Below are 18,204 nucleotides of genomic sequence, written 5' to 3'. Positions count from 1 at the left end.
ATAGCCCAATTTTAAAAATCGGCAAATGAGCTGAATAGACATTTCTCAAAGGAAGGAAGATATACAAATGGCCAACAGACACATGAAAAATGCTCAGCATCATTCAGAATTAGGGAAATGCAAGTCCAAACCACATTGAGGTACCATCTCACCCCAGTTAGACTGGCTATCATCAAAAAGACAGAGAATAACAACTGCTGATAAGGATGTGGATAAAGGGGAACACTTATACACTGTTGGTAGGACTGTAAATTAGTACATCCATTATGAAAAACAGTATGGAGATTTCTCAAACAACCACACATAGTACTGCCATATGATCCAGCAGTCCCACTGTTGGGAATATACCCAAAGGAATGGAAATCATCATGTTGAAGGGATACCTGCACTCCAATGTTTATTGCAGCTCTATTCACAATAGCCAAGAGTTGGAACCAACCTAAATGTTCATCAACAAACAACTGGATAAGGAAAATGTGGTATAGATAGACATAAAAAAAGAATGAAATTCTGCCATTTGCAGCAGCATGGATGAGCCTGGAGAAAATTATGTTAAGTGAAACAAGCCAGGGACAAAAAAAAAAAATACTGCATGTCCTCACTCATAAGTGGGAGCTTAAAAACATAAAAAAGAAAGAAAGAAGGAAGGAAGGAAGGAAGGAAGGAAGGAAGGAAGGAAGGAAGGAAAGATCACAATAATACATTGAACTGTCAGAAGGAGAAAACAGAACTGTGGTTACTAGTGGTGGGAAAGTGGGGAGGGGAAGGGAGTTATCAAGAAATTGATTAATGGACACAAGGAATGACTATGTTTTGTAAATATGAGGATGCTGATTATCCTGATTTGATCACCGCACATTGTACACAGGTATTGATATTCAATTCTGTACCCCACAAATAAGTGTAATCAATTACACTTTAATACAAATAAAACATAGTAAATAAAAAACCCTTCTCTACTCTGTGCTGCTAGGGCTAAGACTATGCAAATCATATTTTTTTTCTTTGCCAGCGGGATTCATATTCAATTCTGCCAAAAGAAGGCATGAGAAGGAGACTGGAAGAGAGAAAGAGGGGTAAAGCATTTGCTCCTCCCACATGCCTACTATTTTTTTCAATGACACCTTGTGATGGTTAATTTTAGGTGTCAACTTGACAGTATTAAGGATTCCCTAGAGAACTGGTGTAGGATTTTTTCTGGGTATGTCTGTGAGGGTGTTTCCAGAGGAAACTGGCATGTGAGTCGGTAGACTGAGTGGGGAAGATTCACCCTTAATGTCGGTGGGCACCATCCAATCATCTAGGGGCCTTGGATAAAACAAAAAGGCAATTTTCTCTCTCTCCTGGAGCTGGGATACACTCTTCTTCTGCCCTTGGACATCAGAACTCCAAGCTCTCTGGTTTTTGAACTCCAGGACTTGCACCAGTGGCCCCCCAGTTTCTTAGGCCTCCAGACTAGGACTGAGAGTTATACCATTAACTTCCCCAGTGCTGAGGCATCAGCACTCAGACTGAGCCATGCTATCAGTATCTTAGGGTCTCCAGCTTGTACATGGCCTGGCATGGAACTTTACAGCCTCCATAATCATATGAGCCAATTTCCCTAATAAATCTCCTCTCATATATGTAAATGTATCCTATTAATTCTGTCTCTGGAGAATCCTGACTAATATACACCTGGACATAATCTCTCTTCTCCCCAGTAGCAACTGTTGATTCCAGAAACAGTTGTTTCCAGAAACAGCTGGTTTCAGTAGCATTATTTCTATTGTCCAGGTTTTATTTGCACACTCCCTGAACTAGCCTCCTTATCCACCCCTGTACCCTCGACCCCAAATTACCAACTCCAGCCAGGCAGGGCTTTTTTCTCAGAAGTCTGGGTTCCAGCTCATTAGGGCCCCACCTGCAAACACCTAGGTTCTGATTATCCCAACTTCCTCCCTTTGTCTCCCCAGCCCTAGGAGTGGGACTGTTTCTTTCAATCACTAATTCTATATTAATACTAATGTTCTATATTTGCCTTTTAAACCTCCAATTAACCCAAACTCCTTATTAAACCGTCTCTGTTAAAGTAACTGGTGTGGCATCTCTTTTACTGACTGTTTCACCTTCCAGTACATTCCTTCTCTCTTTTTCTCAAGTTAACCGGATCTGTTGTTGTTAATTACAACTTAAAAACCTTAATTGATGCATATTGTAATTCTTTACCCATGTGAAAACTGAGACTTGCAATAGTTAATGAATTTGCCCAAAGTCATATGGCGAGGGTAAAACCTGTGACTAAAATTTAAGTCCACCTTATTTTAAAACAGTCTTCGCATTCCCCTCCAGATCACAAAAGTATTAGACTAGAAATTATTTTTGAAACAGAACTTGTCAACTTCTGACTTGGACAAGAGGGCAAGTTGGCCCTCCCCAACTTCTCCCCACAAAGTACAAAAATAATCACTGTAAATAATTCAAGAAACAACAAAAAGGGAACTTTAAAAGGTGAAAGAAGAAGGCAAACTGGTTTAAAGCCCCAGGACCAGAGAAACAGCACAGCGGCAGGGCATCATACGGCCTTTCAACCTATAGAAGAGGTGACCCAAGTCCAGCATCTCCTAATCCACAGCCTAACCACAGAAGGCAGCCCAGGTAAGCTTTTTTTTCCCCAAGATTAAACAGAAGCTTACCAACAACAGCAGGTAAAGCCAGCAAGTGGGATGAATAAGAAGCCACATTGTTAATAAGGGGTCCGGGAAAGCTCTCTCCTTCCTTACTGGGCCTGAGACTCCCTTGTTCCACCCAGAGATGCCATGCATGTGGTGCTAAGCTGGAAAGCATTAGAAAAAGAACACATCAAAACAGAAGGACATCACAACTAACCGGATTAGTTTTACAGACAATAATGGAAAACTAAAAAAAAAAAAAAAAAGAATAATTTTTCCAAGAGCATTCACTTTGCCACCAGATACAGGGAAAGCCTGTCAAGCATGGACTAGCACAGCAAATATAACCATGGGCTAAAGAGTACCTAGAATACACAGCTGCAGATAGGCCATATGCTTTCCACAGGAGACAAAATTGGGAGAGAGAGCTTGATCTACCAGAATGCATGTGACCATGACTCAGGATTATGCACCCTTTGTGACTGTGTAAAGTACAGCATCCTACAGAGGTCTGCAACCATCTTATTTTTTGAAGTATTTTTCAGTCATTTCATCTTTTAGAGTGCATTTCTCACCTATTCATCCCCTTGCCAAAACTCATTTTAAGCTGATGAGAAAGCAGAGAAATATTTTGCAATATCGAAGCAAAACAGTCTGACCAACCAAAGTCTCATTGATATACCGGGAAAAAAGTGAAGAACCAGGCTAAACAGATGTCAGGAGACTACAGTTGTAAAGCAGTTTGGTTTCAAATTTTTATATCTAGTTTTGCAAAGTAGCATCATAACTATTTTCCTCCACATTGCTACAAAAATCACAAGTGGGCCCAGGAGATCACTAGGGAGCTGTTGGGGTTCTACTGCCTTCCCAGAGAATGGCTTACAAAGAAGTCCCTCTCAGGATATTCAGCACAAGAGAGAAAGAAGCCAGCACCCCACACTTTTTCTAGGTTTGTGATCCCTTTGCTCTTCTGCTGGTTTTCGATTGCTGTCTAGATTGCCCACTATGAGGCTGCTCTAATCAGATCTTCTGCAGAACAAGGAGCTCTCAGTGGGTAAGAACTTGCAAAGTGTCTTGATGTGGTACATTTCCCTGCATCACATCCCAGAGCATCAGAATAAAATAATTGCATTAAAGCTCGAGAGAATTTACAGGAACACTGTAGAAAGCATTAGTAGAGCACTCATTCATTCATTTATTTAACAAATAATTATTGAGCAACTTCTACAGATATTGTTCTAGCCACTGGAGACACACAGCAGTAAAAGAAAAAAAAATTCCTGTCCAAGGAAGCTGACTTTGGGGTAGGAGGAAACAGACAAATAAATAGCCATATAATGTTGGCTGGTGATAATTATTATGAAGAAAAATAAAGTAGGTTAAGGGAGGCAGTCAAGAAGATAGGGAATAGAGATTTCATTTAATTTTAAATAACTCAAAGATAATCTCTCTGTGGAGGTTACATTTGAGTAGAGACAAAATGGAATGAGGGAATAACATGCACATATGTGCAAGAAAAGCATTTCAGGCAGAGAGAACAGAAGGTGGATGGGAATGTGCGCATTCATGGAGACCGAGGAGGCGAGTATGAATGAAGGGGCACATGCTGCGGGGGGAGGATGGGGTCGGTGGGGCATCCTAACTGGCAGATCACCTAGAAGAAGCCATCGGAGGGTTTTGAATGGAAGAGTGACACAGTCTGGCCAAAGTTTCTAAATGGTCATGTAGACTGCTGTTGAAGAATAGGCTATCAAGGGGGCAAAACCAGTTGAGAGGCTATTGCAATAATCAAGGTAAAACATGATGGTGGCTTGGATCAGGGTGGGAGCAGTGGGGATGACAAGAAATGGTCAGATTCTGAATAAATTTTGCAGGTAGTGCTGACAGAATTTGTTGAGGGATTAGGTACATGGGTTAAGAAAGAAAGCAAGAATCAAGGCTGGCCCCATGACTTTTGACTGAAGAAACTAATAGAATTTACTGAAAAACAGAAATCTGCAACAGGAGTAAATCAAGGGTAGGCATGAATAAATTTAAGTATTTGATTGGGGATGTATTGAGTTCGAGGTGCATGTTACATGCCCAGGTGAAGATGGCAAGTAGGCAGTTGGACTTACATAAGTTTGGTTCTCATGGAAAAGGTTAATGCTAGAGATATGCATTTGGAAGTTATCACCCATATAGCTGGTTGTTGAAGCCATGAGCACCTTCTTGTTCAAGCCTCCTGGATTTTAATAATTGACCAGATTTATGCAATAGTAGGCAGGATTCAAAATAGACAGAACAATAGAAATCTCTGTTCCTAAAGTCTATATAGAGAGTCAAAGTAGAAAAGCCTCTGGACCTTTAAGACTGCAATCAGTTTACTAGCTCTGTTCAAGGAATTCGATAAGCATATAATATATGGGAGCATGAAATATGGGAATGACCAAACAAAGGAATTTAGACCAAGATCATCAAAAAGTATTTATAGAATACATCAAAAGAACATCTGATACACACACAGACACACATGAAGTGCAAGATGATGATGATTGATAACAGATAAATGGATTAGATGAATAGGTAGATACATACATAGATACATACAAAGATAGACTTGCAGTGGGCATTCATGCTTAATTATCCATAAAGAATAGAATCAGGGCCCATCCATTTTTTTTCAGTTCTCTGTCTCCAGCCCTTTTTATCTAACTCAAGACTTTCAAACCCCCTCTCTTGTCTTCTGTCTTTCCTGCTCATCTCAAATCAAAATCCCAGTTTATAAGATCACTCTTACCAGACCAAACAGACTTGGGGAGAGCAGTATTTTTTACAAGCTAAGTTGGGATATGTTATCATTTTTAAAAGATGACACTTGATTTCTCACCTGATGTGCTATAGAGCAGCAGAAAGAAGGCCTCTAGGGAAGGAATGAGATTTTCATAGCTTAAGCACTAAAAATAACAGCCCCATAACACTGAATCTCATTACCAAGCAGCAAACGCTCTCGCCTCTCTCTTCAACTGTGGTGTTCACGAGATGCCTTTCAGAAGCCCACACATTCATTAACACTCATGCCTGCCCACCACTCCACCCCCACCACAAACACACACACACGCACACGCACACGCACACGCACACACACACCAGTGGCTATGCTGTTACCTCTGGTAAACTTGGAAAATAAGTGTCAGAGCTAGAACCTTTTCCTGTCACATTATCATAATTTACTGCCCAGGAAATGAGTCTGTGGTTACAGACCATTTTGTTCCTTATGTGGCAGATTTGGACAGAGCTGGTGAGAATAATGAATGCAGATGCACATCCAGTGTGCGAGGAAGACAGAGATTCAGAACCAGGGTGAATTAGAGAAAGAGAAAACCGGAGCAAAAGGCACGACCCAGCTCACTCAAGCTTTGTCAGTTACTGTTTACATCATGCTCGCCCATAAAATAGATAATGACCATATTTCCACATATATTTCTAAACTGCTACTCTCTGGGGAAGTCTAAAAGTTCATAGTGGCCTTATAAATATGTACCAAATCTTTAGCAGACAATGAAAGGAACATGATATCGGCATTTTATTAACCATTGGACTAGACCTCTCTAGGCCTCGGGCAAGGGGCTATTTGCAGGATACTGAAAAGCAGTGAACCAGAGGGCAAGCGATGAGCCCATGTGGGCAGGCTCTTGTCCTACTCTACCGTTTTGACCTTAAATCCTGTTGTAAGTCTCTTGGGGAAAGCTGTACCCCCAGAATCTTGTCCTGGGGTATTCTGGAGGGAAAAGGTCAGCCTAGCACAACACGCCATGACAAAACTCACCTCTCTCCCTCTTCCCACCTCATCAAGCCCCTTCTTCAGTGCCTTCAAGACAGCTGTATTTCCTTACCCTGCCAACGCTTCAAATTAGCAGAATACAGGATTGCCGTATTTACTAGGCTTAATAAAACAATTCCAACATCCTCAGGACTCTTTAGAGTTTGCAAATACCTTCACATCCTTTACCACAGTGGATGCCTTCAACAAGGCTCTGGGAGAAGCAATGTGGGTCTTACTCTCCCATTTTACAATTGATAAGAGAAGGCTTGGAGTTCAGGCAACACAGAGACCAAGGTCAGTGGGAAAGGCCAGCAACAGGACACTAACTGGGGCCTCTGAATTTGAGATCCTCCTGAATGAACTATATTAACTTGTCTTTCTTTATGGGAAAAAACACTCTGGAGTTAGATGGAACTGGCTGCCACTCAGGAAAATTTATTAATTCCTCTAAGCCAATTCGCTCATCTCTAAAATTGATCTATTGTGCCTGCAAAGGCCATTATGATTAAGGGAGATTGAGAATGGAAAGCACCAGGCACAGAGCCTGGCATGTGTTCTGGGAATATTACTTCCCTGTGTGCCTCTTCCCCACTCCCCCTGCACCAGCTTCCACACCCACAGCACTGTCAACTTATTGTAATTGTTACTCTGCAGATGGTCGTACCTAATCTGTTCTCTGTGCTTACAAGGGACCAGGCACTGAGCCAAGTGCATTCCAGGCACCCCTGTACTTAATCCTTGCCATGACCTTATGAAGTAGCACTATTATCCACCTTATTTGACAGCCTGATAATAAACTAAACGATTCTCAGAGCAGTCATGCAGAATTGAGAATCTCTCTCTGGTCTGTCTGACTCCAGCATCCCAATCTCTGTCACTCTGGTATACTGCCTGAATGCTCAGGCTCTCTGCTCAGACCACTCAGTCTCTGCTAGCCTTGAATATCTGCCCTCTTCCTCTCCATTCTCATGCCCTGGTCCTCATTTGATCTGAACCACCTTGTAACTAGACTAATTAACAGCTCCTCAGACCTGGAACTTGATCCTATTCACAGGGCTCTCATATAAAGCTGCCAGATGTAGCGAATAAAAATACAGAATACCCAATTAAATCTGAATTTTAGATAAACAAAAATTTTTTAGTATGTCTTACATGGGACATATTTATGCTAAAAAATTATTCATTGTTCATCTGAAATTCAAATTTAACTCAGTACACTGTACTTTATCTTGGCAACCCTAGGCACTTCCCAAATCCCAGCAGCTTCTGCATATTCTGTGTGTCTCAGGAATGTAAACTCTCTTCTTCAAACCATGCTACAGTGGCCTATTACATCAGCAAATTTTGGAGGACCATACCTCCACTCCTCACATCTTTGTAGAGTCCTCTCCCTTTGCATCTGAGCTGACCTATGACTCGCTTAAACAAGAATACAGTGGAAGAGATTCCATGCCTGTTCTAAACCTAAGCCTTAAAAAGCCCTGGAGTTTCTGCTCTTGCACTCTTGGGAGCTCTGAGCTCTCATGTAAGAAGTCTCACTACCCTGCTGGAGGGACTATTATGGAGGGGTTTATGGAGAGCATGAGGCCCTGAAACAACTTGAAGAAAAACCAAGGAAAGCAGCCAACAACCAGACCAACTATGATCCCAGCTGTGACATTACAGTCAGCCCCCAGCCATCCAAACCATCCTAGATCAAATATCAGATATGAGTGAAGAAACTGTCTTAGTCTGTCCAGCTTCAGCCAACACCAAATGAAACAGAGACTATCTCCACAGTGCCCTGTCCAAATTCCAGACCCTCAGAATCACGAGAAAGTAATGATACTTTCTACTATCAAGTTTGGGGATAGTTAGCTATGCAGCAATAGATAACCAATAGACACACCCAAGCATTATTTAGGAGTTAACATTATAAACATCCAGTTCCATCAGTTATTACCATCCACTCTTCCCAATCCAACTTTATATGCTCTGATTCCAGATACAAGCTGCCTCTAACTGTGACTTTAAAGGCTGCTGGAATCCAAGAGTCAGTTCCCATATTTCTCAGTTATAGTTGGGTACTAAGATGTGACAGGGCACAGTAGGCAGTTATCTTGTGGTGCTGCATAACAGAAGAAGCATGGGGCCGCCCACACCCAGGGAGACATTAGCAAAGGGAGGCTGAGAGAAGATTGTCCAGCACCTGCCTGTTCTCAGCTGGGGCTCCTGCCAATCCTATTAGCTTTGTGCCTACATAATCACAAAGTCTACCTACATATCTTTCAAAAGAAAAATTCCAGTAACTGTGGGCCATAATGTCTATCTGAATTATTATCTGAGTGGGTACACTGAGGGGAGAGTTGATAAAAGCACAGCAAGGAAAATATGCTAGCAGCATCAAAAGAAAAATACAAGAGGTTATAATATTGATTCACAATTTAAAAAATAATAATGCCATCATTTGACCCTCCAAAGTGGTTAAATCATATCCTACACATTACTGATGTTTGATGTCCAATATAATGATTAGGCTTGATTTTAGTGGAAGACTTCTGCATAGGAAATTAAGAAGAGGAATTCATAATTCCCCAGAATTAGAGTTGATGTCACTGAGCCCTTAAAATATGTATATCATCTGAAAATGAATCAAGGGTAAAAACCTTTTGACAGAATTAGTTAATGTTGCTGGAAAGGATACCTCAGAGGAAAGACACTACACAGAGAAACCATTAGCTTAAAGTCTTTGCATTAAGCCTTGTTACAGAGTAAGAAATTCAAGGTATGGCAATTTTTAAGTGTTAGAAAATCCTTTCATTTTGACTTAATTGATTTCTCCAGCGTGGACTTTTCATGAAGGAAACTGCCCTGTGGCTGATCCTTTAATTAAAGGTATATTTGTTTGAGTATCTATTATGTCCCAAGCACCATGATAGGTTCTGGGGATTTTGCAATAAGTAGCACAATGCCCTGGTCCTCAAAGAGCTTACTGGCTTGCACAGGAGCACATGTGAAAGCAGACCATCCACTGATAAACGCAGTAGGTACTGAGGTATGGCACAGGCTAAAAGAGGAAGAGGGATGGTCAGCAGAAGTGCCATAGAGCTGTAGACCAATCCTGCACTAGACCTAAGACTCCAGACTTAGTTCCTGTAATTCGATTCAGGAGGCAACTTTCTACATAACCTTGAGAAAGCATCTGTTTCCAAGGAGAACACCGGCTATCTTCATCTAGATGCTTTTCATGGACTTTAATGCATTGGGTCCGACAGAGCTAGATTCAAATCAGAAGCTGTAGACACATTACTATGTTTGGAGCCTCAGTTTCCTCATCTGTAAAATAGTAATAACATTTACTTAACAAAGCTTTTGTGAAATGCAAATGAGAGCAAAACAGTTTAGGTCAGTTTCCTCACAAGCAAAACTCAAGACCAGGATTCATGACTCACGTATAAGTGATCTATTAAGAAAATGGTCCCAGGGAGACCAGTATGGGAGTGTGGAAAGCAGGACAGGGAAGGGGAGAGAGCCAAGTAAGGGTGCGATCTCAGGAAAAGTCCCACAGAAAGTGGCCTCAGTCTGACCCCCAAAGGGTGCACTGGAGTTTAAGTTATGCCTCAGAGTTTGGTCCCACAGAAGGCAAGGGAGCTGGGCATTCATGCTCCTGCATCTATCAGTCCATGGGCTAGATGGGAAACCTAAACTCACAAGCACTTCAAACTCTCTGCACGTGTGGGCAAAGCAACTCCAACAACCAGAGTGCAGGCCTCCAAAGAACAGTTTTAAGGGGCTAGCTGTTTGGGAACAAATGCCCATTGAAGCTGGAGGAGGGATGAACAGATGTGGCAAAAGACCCAAGGGAATCTGGATGGAATACCAACAGCATCCACTTCAGTCTATAGCTCCACGTACACAGTAGTCAATAAACAGGCTTTTCTCCTTTTCCTTAAAATGGGGGGAACACACCCCAGCCTCTCAAATGTCGCAGTTATGACAAGTGCTTAGGCTTTTTTATACTTGCAGCTCAGAATTATGTTTTATAGCAATAAACTAAGACTCCCCGCTCTTCAGGGAAACCCACCCGGGACCCAAGAAAAAAAGAAAATATGAATTGCTGATATACTCTTGTGACCTATCACCCAGTAATCTCTCAGTTTCTTCCCCAACGGCTCCTTGTTAGACCAGGACACAGGAAGTAACTACATAAGGGGACAAGATGGGAAATGCTGGTCACATCCCAGGCACTCAGCAGTTTCTAGCCCCAGTGAGAGATGCTGGGTTTGGGGTTGGTGTACTACAGTATCTGGGCTTCCATACTGAGAGTTGCCCTTTATCTCCCCCTCTGTGCAGGGACACAAATACTTCCCTAAGGGGTGACCTCCATCCCAAAAGCTGGAACAGACCTCTCAGATCTTGGGAGGAGTTGGTGCCCAAATGAACCTGTACTCTGGTTTCTCTTCAGATCATATAAATCTTTCACCTTTTACCAAATGAAGGATCCCTCTAAGATCCACTTGGCCTAAGCTAGCTCAAAGTTTAAAGGAACCCATGCCCTCAGCAAGCAGAGAAGAGAGGCATCAGCACAAATCCAGGGCCTCAGCCGAGGGCCCGGAGAAAATCTAATGTCAATTGAGAATCTGGCATGGGCCACCATCTCTATTACTTGGGATTTAAAATTTTCATTTTAATAGTTGAAGCCAAACATCCTCTTATGGGAGAAAAATTTTTGCTTATGGAAAAAACTTTGATAGACTGAATTAGTAGGGAATGTTGAAACCCCAAAAGTTTGGTCCATAAGAAGATAAGGAAACCAAGAGATACCTCAATCATTCTACCTAATAAGTTACATTTTTGGAAGTTGGAGTGAGTGGGTAAAGAAAAGATGGGATGGAATTGAAAAGAGAGAGAGAGAAGATACAATTCCAAGATTCTACTGCTATCCAGGAGCAGTGTTAATCCTTTAGTCTCTTTATGTTTAGTCTCTTCTCAATGGAATGATTCCTACCCCAAGCCTATAAATATGACACAAACACATCCCCCAGAGAAATTCCTCCACAGCCCTGCTACCCCTTTAAGCTATAGCCTTGTATTTCCTATTCAATCCCTATTTGAGCTCCTTGAGTCACCTCTGAGGCATCCCATGTCCTGAGCTTCATCAAATCTGGCCAACTGCCTGTCATTCCTAAGCAGTGTTAGGAACCCCACAGTGCAAGGCTGTGAAGTCAAATGGCCTCCCAATTATCTGCGGTCTCATCTGTCACTCTTGACACTGATGAACTTGCAAAGATACCCCATCATCAATGAACAGAGCAACGACCTCCCACCTTTAACATCACACTAGGCTAGAGCGTCTGTAAAGGGCTGTCTTGTCTTCCTTTCAATAGCACCTTGAGAAATGACCCATGTTCAAGGCCTCCTACAGATGAGCAGCCTGTGCCTGTCTTCCTGCTGGCTCTCTAGTACTGACATTTTTATTCTGCCTTGCTTTCAAATGAGGTGTTTATAAAATGTTTCTAACCCAAACACTCTAGTTACTCGAGAGCATGAAATGTCTTGTCTTCTTCTCTGCCCTTGCCACAGCCCTCATGCTGTCAGCAAGTGACATTGCTCCCAGGGCAAGCCAGGGTTTTCGGCCTGTACCGAATAAGTGTAGTCACTGATCAAATTGACATCTTAATTCCATGATGGTGAGAACTTGGGGAAAGAGGCATGATCACATCCAACTGGTATCAATTGAGTTGGTTCATCCTCTGTAGAGGTATTGGCTATAATTATCAAGAATTCTTAGTGTCTATGCCCTTTGTTCATAAAATTCCACTTTGGGAAACATACCTACAGGAAGGCACAAAGTTTCTTTTTTTTTTTTTTTGATTTATTTATTAGGAATATTCAAGAGATACACAGCTAATTGTCACCCCTCCTGCCCATGATGTGAGGGCCAGATTCATACTGGTGGCATACCCATTACCAGAAATGGCTTTTGTACCTTTTGTCCCCACCCAATTATCTCCCAACCTCCCTCATCCCTACCCCTATCCCCCACACTCCACTTTGTAGCCCTAGGAATGTCCCCTCCCTTTGTAAGACAATGGCACTACTGTGGTCTTTTTTTCCTTCCTTCCTTCCTTTCTCACTTAGCTCCCACATATGAGTGAGCACATGCTGTATTTATCCCTCTGTGCTTTGCTTATTTCACTCAACATAAGTTTCTCCAGGTTCATCTATTTTGTTGCAAATGGGAGTATTCCATTCTTTTTTATGGCAGCATAGTATTCCATAGTGTATATATACCACAGTTTCCTTATCCAATCATCCACTGATGGACATTTAGGTTGGTTCTGTATCTTGGCTATTGTAAACAGAGCTGCAATGAACACGGCACTGCAGATATCTCTTCGACATGATGTCTTCCATTCCTCTCGATATACACCCAGAAGAGGGATTACTGGATCATATGGAAGATCTATCTGTAGTTGTTTAAAAAACCTCCGTATTGTTTTCCATAGTGGTTGTACTAATTTACAGTCCCACCAACAGTGCAGGAGTGCTCCCTTCTCTCCACACCCTTGCCAGAATTTGTTATTCACCATCTTTTTGATTATAGCCAGTCAACTGGAGTGAGGTGGTATCTCAAAGTGGTTTGAATTTGCATTTCCCTGATGCCTAGTGATATTGAGCATTTTTTCATGTATCTGTTGGCCATTTGTATGTCTTCCTTTGAAAAATGTCTATTCAGCTCCTTTGCCCATTTTTTAATTGGGTCATTTGTTTTATACTGTATAATTGCTTGAGTTCTATGTACATTCTGGATATTAATCCCTTGTCAGATGCATAGTTAGCAAAAATTTTCTCCCACTCTGTAGGTTGTCTTTTCACTCTGTTGATTGTTTCCTTTGTTGAACATGAAACTTTTTAGTTTTATATAGTCCCATTTATTTTTTTCTTTTGCTGCTTGTGCTTCTGGGCTCATGTTCATAAAGCCTGTGCCCTGATCTAATTGCTGAAGTGTTTTCCCTCAGTAATTTTACAGTTTCAGGTCTTATACCTAGGTCTTTAGTCCATTTTGAGTTGATTTTAGTGTATGGTGAGAGATGCATATCTAGTTTCATTCTTATGCATATAGATATCCAGTTTTCCCAGCACCACTTGTTGAAGAGGCAATCTTTTCCCCAATGTAGATTTTTGTTGTCTTTGTCTAATATGAGATGGCAATAAGCCTGAGGAGTGATTTCTGGGTTCTCTATTCTACTCCACTGGTCTGAATGTCTATTTTTATACCAGTACCAGGCTGCTTTGGTTACAACAGCTTTGCAGTATAATTTGAGGTCAGGCAGAGTTATGCCTCAGGCTTTTTTTTTTTTTTTTTTTTCATAAGGATTACTTTGGCTAGTCGGGGTCTTTTGTTTTTCCTTATGAAAGGTAAGAATGTTTTTTCCATTTCTGTGAAGAATGTCATTAGTATTTTGATGGGGTTTGCATTGAATCTGTAGATCACTTGGGGTAGTATAGACATTTTCACAATGTTAATTCTTTCAATCCAAGAGCATGGAATATCTTTCCATCTTTTTGTGTCTTCTTTAATTTCTTTCAGAAGTGGTTTGTAGTTCTCATTGCAGAGGTCTTTCACCTCCTTGGTTAAATTGATCCCTAGGTATCTTATTTTTTTCATGACAATTGTAAATGGGCTTACTTTCTTTATTTCTCTTTCTGTTAATTCATTATTTGAGTATATAAGTGCTACTTATTTGGGGGCATTTATTTTGTATCCTGCAACATTACTGACGTTATTAACCAGCTCTAGGAGTTTTTTGATAGAGTCTTTAGGTTTTTCTGTATACAGTATCATGTCATCTGCAAATAGAGAAAGTTTGACTTCATCTTTTCCAATCTGGATTCCCTTTATTTCTTTCTCTTGCATGATTCCTCTGGCTAGTACCTCTAGTACTATGTTAAATAGAAGTAGTGAGAATGGACATCTTTGTCTCATTCCTGTCCTTAAGGGGAAGGCCTTCAATTTTTCCCCATTCAGAATGATACGGGTGGTGGGCTTGTCATAAATGGCTTTTTTTGTGTGTTGAGTTATTTTCCTTCTATACCTAATTTGTTGAGAGTCTTTATCATGAAGTGATGTTGAATTTTGTCAAATGCTTTTTTGGCATCTATTGAGATAATCATATGGTCTTTGTCCTTGAGCTTGTTGATGTGATGTATCATATTTATTGACTTTCATATGTTAAACCATCCTTGCAACCCTGGGATGAATCCCATTTGATCACAGTGTATAATTTTTTAATATGTTGCTGTATTCTGATTGCTAATATTTTGTTGAGAATTTTAGCATCTAGGTTCATCAAGGATATTGGCCTATAATTTTCTTTTTTTGTTGTGTCTTTATCTGGTTTTGGTATCAGAGTTATCTTGGCTGCGTAGAATGAGTTTGGGAGAGTAGCATCTGTTTCAATTGTTTGGAGTAGTTTGAGGAGAATTAGTATTAACTCCTCCTTAAAAGTTAAATAGAATTCAACTGGAAAGCCATCTGGGCCCAGGCTTTATTTTGTTGGAAGATTGCTAATTACCACTTCAATATCCTTGCTTGTTATTGGTCTGTTCAGGTTTTCTTTCTCTTCTTGGTTCAATCTTGGTAGTTTACATGTGTCTAGAAACTTATCCATATCTTCCAGATTTTCATATTTGTTGTCATACAGTTGTTTATAATAGTCTCTAATGATTCTTTGTATATCTGTGGTATGAGTTGTAATGTCTCCCTTTTCATTTCTGACTATTGTTATTTGGGTCTTCTCTCTTCTTTTTTTTTTTTTTTTTGTGTGTGTGTGTGTGTGTGTGTTGTTTTGGGGGGGGATTTTTTTGTTCTTGTTGTTAACCTAGCTAATGGTGTGTCTATTTTATTTATCTTCTCAAAAAACCAACCTTTAGTTCTGTTGATCTTTTCTATTGTTTTTTGGGTGTCTATATCATTGAGTTCTGTTCTGATCTTAATTATCTCTTTCCATCTACTACCTTTAAGTTTGGATTGTTGTGATTTTTCAAGTTATTTGAGGCATAGTGTTAGGTCTTTTATTTGAAGTTTTTCCATTCTTTGATATAAGCATTTACTGCAATAAATTTGCCTCTTAGTACTGCTTTTGCAGTATCCCACAGGTTTTCGTATGATGTATATTTATTTTTATTAGTTTCTAGAAATTTTTTGATTTACTCTTTAATTTCTTCTTGGACCCATAGAAGGAGCCTATTATTTAGTTTCCATGTATTTGCATAGCTTCCAGCATTTTGCTTATTGTTAATTTCCAGTTTTAGTCCATTGTGGTCTGACAAGATAGTTGGAATGATTTCAGTTTTTTCAAATTTGCTGAGACTGATTTGTGACCTAATATGTGGTCTATCCTGGAAAATGTACCATGAGCTGATAAGAAGAAAGTGTATTCTTTAGCTGTTGGGTGAAATGTCCTTTATATATCTGCCAAGTCCAGTTGGTCTAGGGTATAGATTAAATCCTGTGTCTCTTTGTTGACTTGTTGCCTGGAAGACCTGTCCCATACTGAGTGAGGGGTGTTCAGATCACCCACTACTAATGTATTGGGTCCTATCTCTTTCTTTAGGTCTAAATATATCTGGGTGCTCTGGTATTGGGTGCATACATGTTTATGATTGTTATGTCTTCTAGCTGGATAGATCCTTTTATCATTATATAGTAGCCTTCTTTGTCTCTTTTTATGTTTTTTGGTTTAAAGTCTATTTTACCTGATATAATAATAGGTACTTTAGCTTGTTTTTGGTTTCCATTTGCATGGTATATCTTTTTCCATCCTTTCACTTTTAGTCTATGTGTGTCTCTACAGGTGAGGTGGGTCTCTTGAAGACAGCGTACACTTGGGTCTAGTTTTTTAATCAAGTCAGTTAGTCTGTGCCTTTTGATGGGAAGTTTAGTCCATTCACATTTAGAGTAGTTATTGACAAGAGTTGCTTATTTCCTGTCATTTTCCTTCTTGTTTAGATGGTTTAAATATCTTTTGATCTTTATTTCCCATCTTATTTTTCTTCTCCAGTGTTAGTTGGGAATTTAAGGTGGAATGATTTAGCTTCTTTCTCATTCTTGCTGGCATTTTTGTTTTAACTGTGAGTTTTGCTCTTTCTTGTGTATTTGCAACAGTGGTCACCATTATTCAGATTCCAGATGAATGACTCCCTTGAGAATTTCTTGAAGGGCTGGTCATGTGGTGGTGAACTCCCACAACTTTTGTTTATCTAGGGAATACACTATTTCTCCCTCATTTCTGAAGGAGGTACTTGCTGGATAAAGAATTCTTGGCTGGAAATTTTTTTCCTTTAGTATTTTGAATACATCATTCCACTTTGTTCTGGCCTGTAGGGTTTCAGTTGAGAAGTCTGCTGTTAGTTTGATGGGGGTTACCCTGTAAGTGTCCTGACGCTTTTCTCTTACTGCTTGTAGAATTCTCTCTTTGTCTTTGAGCTTTGCAAATTTAACTATAACATGTCTTGGGGAGGATCTTTTTGGGTTGGATCTGTTTGGGGACCTTTGAGCTTCCTGGATCTGAAGGTCTTTATCCTGCCCTACACCTGGGAAGTTTTCTGTTACTATTTCCTTGAGCAAGTTTTTGATACCTTTTCCTTTCTCCTCCCCTTTGGGAATACCCACAATTCAGATGTTAGAGTGCTTGAGGTTATCTGCTATCTCTCTTAGATTTTCCTCATTATTTTTAATTCTTTTTTTCCTTTTTTTGTCAGCCAGAATTATTTCAAAAAGACCATCTTCAAGCTCTGAAATTCTTTCTTCTGCTTGCTCTACCCTGCTGCTCAAACTCTCAGTTGTGTTTTTTATTTCATTGAGTGAATCTTTCATTTCTAGAAGTTCTGCTACACTCTTTTTTAAGGTATTAATCTCTTTATAGATTTCCCCCTTCATATTCTGGATATTTTTTCTTGTTTCATTGCGTTCTCTAATTGAGTCTTCCTTTATTTATTCAAGTTTTCTTAAGATCATTGCTCAAAATTCTTTTTCAGACATTTCAAGGACTCCCTGATCTGTGGAGTCTGACTTTGGACAATTACTGCATTCTTTTGGTGGTGTCATTTCTTCTTGATTATTTGTACTTCTAGTATTTTTTTGCTGACACTTGGTCATTTCGTAGAGGGTTTGCTTCTTTTATTACACTGAAGTTGGCTGTGGAATGGCCCTGGTTGCTACTATGGAGGTGAATTGACTTTGCTTAACAGTAGGTGTGGTTGTGGTTATGTTAAAACTCCTTGGTTCCTGTTCCAGACTCTGTGATCATAGAATGAGCCCCTAACCCCGTGCAGTTCTGCTGGGACAAACTCAGTATGTCGGACCCTGTAGGCTGGTGCTTTCTCCTGGGTCCAAGGTAGGGTGAGGGACTGCATCTAGCTGTACAGTTCCACTACTGCTGCTGCCTCTGCCACCTTCAGGTTCACCTGGGCAGCATGGGTTCAGGGCATGGGCGCTGGGTCTGGCACTCACCCCACCCTGGGTCCGAGGCAGGGTGAGGGGCCATGTCTAGCTGTGTGTTTCTGCTGCTGCTGCCATTGCCAAGCTCACTTGGGTGACACAGGTTTGGGGCATGGGGGCTAGGCCTGGTGCTCGCCCGCACGGGTCTGAGGCAGGGTGAGGGGCCACATCTAGCCATGTGGTTCTGCTGCTGCTGCTGCCACTGCCACCAGGCTCACTGAGGCACAAAGTTTCATGCATAAGGAAATTCTTTTTTTTCTTTG

Source organism: Cynocephalus volans, chromosome 11 (assembly GCF_027409185.1).
Source record: "Cynocephalus volans isolate mCynVol1 chromosome 11, mCynVol1.pri, whole genome shotgun sequence".
In the NCBI taxonomy this organism is placed as follows: Eukaryota; Metazoa; Chordata; class Mammalia; order Dermoptera; family Cynocephalidae; genus Cynocephalus; species Cynocephalus volans.
The sequence above is the reverse complement of the archived record's forward strand: the minus strand, read 5'-3'. Positions refer to the sequence as shown.